Consider the following 5,524-nt stretch of genomic DNA (forward strand, 5'->3'; position numbering starts at 1 on the left):
GGGAAATGCATCAAATGGATGTGAAAATGCATTTCTAAATGGTGATTTACAAGAGGAAGTTTATATGGCACAGACAGAAGGATATGTATACCCGAGGTACCCCACTCATGTATGCAGGTTAAAGAAAGCATTATATGGTTTGAAGCAAGCACCTTGTGTTTAGAGTGATAAGATAAGCTGATATCTTATCTCCCTTGGATTTCAGGTTTCTTCACAGCAGATTCTTCACTCTATGAAAACAGATCATGGGATTGTCTTACTTGTCATCTATGTGGATGACTTGATTGTCACAGGAGATCATGCTACAGATGTTATGCATGTCAAGAAGGCATTGAGTGGGTAGTTTGATATGAAAGACCTGGGTGAATTAAGATATTTTCTTGGGATTGAAGTGATCAAAGACCATGCAGGGACATGGTTAGTGCAATGCCAATATGCATTGGATATGCTGGCAAAATATGGGATAACAAGGTGTAAGCCAATGAGTACACCTTTGGAGCAGAATGTGAAGCTGCGGGCTGATTTTGGTGGAGTTGAATGATCCATCTATGTATAGGAAGATGGCAGTCTTATTTACATGACTATCACATGACCGGATCTCAGTTATATTATGGGGCTAGTAAGCCAATTTATGCAAAGCCCCAGAAAACCTCATTTGGATGTAGTGAGACGCATTATGCGCTATGTAAAGACCACTGCACATTATGGTCTTCTTTATGAGAGCATGGTAAAGGCTTAGATGTACACTGCTACACAGACGCAAATTGGGCAGGTAGCTTGTATGACAGGAGGTCTACTAGTGGTTATGCCTTTACATTTGGAAGTGTAGTGGGTGAGTTGGAGCAGTAAGAAGCAACCTACTGTTGCTTTATCTACTAATACTACAGAGGTTGAATACAGGGGTGCAGCCATAGCTACATGTGAAGGAGTATGGTTAAACTTGCCTGATTTGGGTGAGCCTATTGATGGCAAGGTTGTCATTCATTGTAACAACATGAGCAGCATACAGTTGGCCAAGAATCCAGTTTTTCATGCACAGACCAAACATATAAAGGTCCACTATCATTTTGTCAGAGAGAAAGTGTTGGATGGTACAGTGGATTTGCGGGTATGTGAATACTGAAGAGCAGGTGGCCGACATCTTTACAAAGCCACTTAGCAGGGAGAAGTTTGAGTACTTCCATACTATGTTGGGAGTACATAGGATGAGCTTGAGGGGGAGTGTTGAGAGCTTTGATAGCCCAAGCTCATCTACATCTTCATCTATGGTGGCACTACATCATGAGCTTAAGAGGGGCTGTTGAGACTCAAGCTCGATGTCAGCTTATGCGGCCAGTTGCACTATGTGCTAGCGTGTTAGGTAGTAGCATGTGTGAGACATAAATGACCGCGTCTAGCTGGTCATAGTGTATGGACAGTAGCTAGGGTTAGCTATGTGTGGACAGAACACAAGTAGTGTGTTGTAGCTTTTGGATTATGGTTTTATGCATTGTGTGAGATGGGACATGGCTTCCCTCTATGGTTAGGGTTTGATTCATACATTAGGGTTTGCTCCTTTGTGTTTGTCTCCTCTCCCTCTACCTGTTTTTTTATCAATTATAGACTTAAAAATTCCTAAGGGAATATGAGTTGAGGGCTAAAGATTAAATGAATGAATGAATCTAGAAGTGAGAATAATTCACTGAAACATAGTATGCTACCTGTTGAGGATCCAATCAACATATAGCTATATTTCCTAGTGGACAAAAACATTCAACAAAAAAAATAAGTGATTAGGCTCAACTCTACTCACAATACTATTTCAAGAAGAATTTGCAAATCTTTTAGGCCAACGTATACTCACTACTAGGCAAATGAATGTGCTAGATGCTAAAGGCGGTAAAATAATCTCATAACATATGAGCTATGGTGTTGTATAGTCAAACCAAGATTACAAGATAAGGTTGCATATATATTGGCTAACCCTAAGGTACCCATTCACACCTAGATGGCAATGGTGAAAAAAAAATGGGACAAAAGTGCCTATGTCATAAGTACATGGCCTCACAGTGCAGTAATACACTACCATATATCTAAAATCCTATATAGTATCAATGACTATACTAGGAAGACATGGATTCATGTTCTTTAGGATAAGGTAGTGTTTTTTGCAAAGTTTAATTATGCACAAAATGGATGAGAATGAGACATGGAAGAAGCTAAACTAGGGTGGAGGGTTTACATCAGGAGAATTTAATGCCATTTAGAAGGAGCATAGAATCAAAATACATTTAACTACCACTCATACACCTCAGGAGAATGGAGGGTTCACATCAAGTGAATTCAATGCCAGTTACAAGGAGCATGAATTCATTGCTAGTTATTACAAGGATCATGGAATCAAAAGACGTTTAACTACCGCTCATATACCTAAGCAGAATGGAGTTAAGAACTATATGATTGTAGAGATGGCTTAAAGTATGCTTAAAAAGTAAAGGAATTCTAAATACCTTTTGGGCTAAGACAGTTTACACAGTGGTGCACATATCAATAGGAGTTACACCAAGGAGGAGATGACTTGCGAACATGCTTCCTGTAGATCCTTTAGTAGCATATTTTTGAACATTTGGATGTGGTTATTATTTGCATGTTCTAGTCTCATCAAGGACCAAGTGGGAACATGCTTCCTTTGGATCCTTTAGTAGAATATTTTTGAACATTTAGATGTGGTTATTGTTTGCATGTTCTAGACTCATCAAGGACCAGTTATTACAAGGAGCATGAATTCATGCCAGTTTTATTAACAAGGAGCATGGAATCAAAAGACATTTAACTACCGCTCATATACCTAAGCAGAATGGAGTTAAGAACTATATGATTGTAGAGATGGCTTAAAGTATGCTTAAAAGTAAAGGAATGCTAAATACCTTTTGGACTGAGACAGTTTACACAGTGGTGCACATATCAATAGGAGTTACACCAAGGAGATGACTTGCGAACATGCTTCCTTTGGATCCTTTAGTAGCATATTTTTTTACATTTGGATGTGATTATTATTTGCATGTTCTAGACTCATCAAGGACCAAGTGGGATTCTAAGAGCCACAAATTTTTCTTTTGAGGATATATTATTGAGTCAAATGGTTATCGAGTCAACAATCAAAGGCAAGGGAGATTATGATGAGGTACGATGTGGTGTTTGTGGAGGAGAAGACTCTTTCCTTAATATCCATCAATGAAGAAATAGTTCCGCTAGGCATAGCCACCAGAGCTGCAAACCTATAGGCTCTACATGTGGCAAAGGGGAGTTCTACACCCATTTCTCCCTCCATAACGAGAGGTGGAATTTAAAGATGAAGAAGATAGGCTTGTTGAAGTACATAAAAAGATGTCATATACAAAGTGGATGAGGCACCTTTTTGAATAGAAATCTCCCTCATCTCTTTAATGATGATCCAACAAAAATTAATGATGCCATATTCAAAATAGCACCTTTTTGATGGGAAATCTCCCCTCGCTCTTGATTATAAGCCAGTAATAGTTCATTGATCAAAGGAGGATAGAGGAGTAGAAGAGGGTTATCAACTATGCACTTAAGACTCAGATAATAAAAGTGCAGTAGCCAAAAAACTTAGAGGAACCACACACATATCCAAACTAGAGAGGATCAGCAGAGTATGACTCCATAGAGTATAATTCCATTATGAAAAAACATACTTGGAATTTTATGGATCATTTAGAGAAACACAAGGTCACTATAGCACCAATGGGTTTACAAGGCCAAGTATAGATATAATGATTTATAAGAGACTTGTGGTGAAGGGTTTTGCACAAGTTGATATATTTTAACTTTTAGGAGGCCATTTCCTCCATAACTAGATTGACCACAATATTCACACCGCTACTCATGAAAAGTGGACATGGATATGAAGTTAGCCTTTTTTAATGAACATCTTAAGGACGAGGTGTACATAGAACAACTACTAGGTCTAGTGATGCCCAGTTCACAAGGTAAAGGATATAGACTTCAAGACATTATATGGGCTAAAACATGCCCTTTGAGCTTCATACCACCAATGAATTAATAATAGTCTTTTCCAAAATCCCATCAAAAGTAAATATGTGTGTTTTCTCTAGGCAGAGTAAGTACATGCTCATGGTCCTTTATGTGGATGACATTATTGTAATGAGAAAACATGAGGAGAAGATCTTATAGATGAAGATGGTAAAGAGAAGGAAGGGGAGAGGGAGATCTTGAGTTCCTTGTAAGCAAACACACACACACAAGAGAGACATGGATGGCTGAATTTTCTTCTATCTTCTTCTCTTCTCTACAACCATATAACTAAAAGATAAGAGTACATACATAAAGGGAAAGTACTCTCTTACAATAACATACAATGATTGGTCCATAGTGTGAATCCGACTATATGAGTTAGCATTATTTGTGAGGTCCCCCGCCCGCTCTGGGGCTATTCATGAAGAAGTTCCCACATCTCAACCATGTATCTCTAACAAGGAATCAAAGGAAAAGCTCCAGAGCCTATGCATCTTCATCGACAAACCTCACCACCAAAGGATACAACCACATGCTCGAAGGCCTCGTCATCGGTGTGACAGCCACTCCACAAGAGACTCTAGCCTCATCATCGTCAACAATGCCCATGAGTCTTAAACCTGTAGCCTCAGCACCAACCAAAGTCCAGGAGGGCCCCAAACCTTCCACATCAACCCAAACGGAAACTCCACCAAGACAGCCAAGATTAAGGTATATTAATGGTATCAAAATGTGGGTGGAAAAGCAACTACTTGTAGCCCAAGGCTCCTACGAGGCTGTCAATAAAATTTGGGTTCCTCGAAAGTCAAAGCCTCTTCCTCAACGTAGTACTCAGAGGCCAAAGAAAAAGAAAAGTACTCCACAACACCATCCACAAAAGCCTATGCAAGTTCCTCAAAGAACTCCATCAAGTTAACAAGTGTGGGTACCAAAAAGATCACAAGGGTACCACCAAAATACCAAAGCTTCGATCCCCAAGCGCATCACAAAGTCCCCTAAGCTTGCACAAAGAAGGAAGCCTCAGCACCAAAGCACATCTGCCACCTGTTTATAATGTTCATCAAAGATGGGTCCCTGTGCATATGCTTCAACAACAAGGATACTATGATGGTAATCCATCATATGGTGGCATCTTCATTAATGCTAGAGTGGCATCTTCATCAGTGACTTAATATAGGACAAAAGAGTTAGTTTCCATGCGGGTGGTAAGGGGGGGGTTCAAAATCAATGCTCCACTCTTGTCACATCATTATTATGCAAGTAACGAATTTATCTATTTGTAGGGACCCCTATACTTTGTGTAGAGCATGCCTAGACAATGCCCATTTTTAGACACTGGGATTGGCCATAGGTAGCCGGATGGTTATGTAGATTCGACACCATACCAAATAGGATGCATGAGAGTGTGGGATAGACTGCCCTCAAGGATAGAAGGAGATCTTATTACATTCTTCGGTTTTATGGTTACCGCCACATGCTCCACAAAGTT

Source organism: Cibotium barometz, chromosome 34, assembly GCF_041138505.1.
Source record: "Cibotium barometz isolate CiBa-2024 chromosome 34, ASM4113850v1, whole genome shotgun sequence".
Lineage (NCBI taxonomy): Eukaryota > Viridiplantae > Streptophyta > Polypodiopsida > Cyatheales > Cibotiaceae > Cibotium > Cibotium barometz.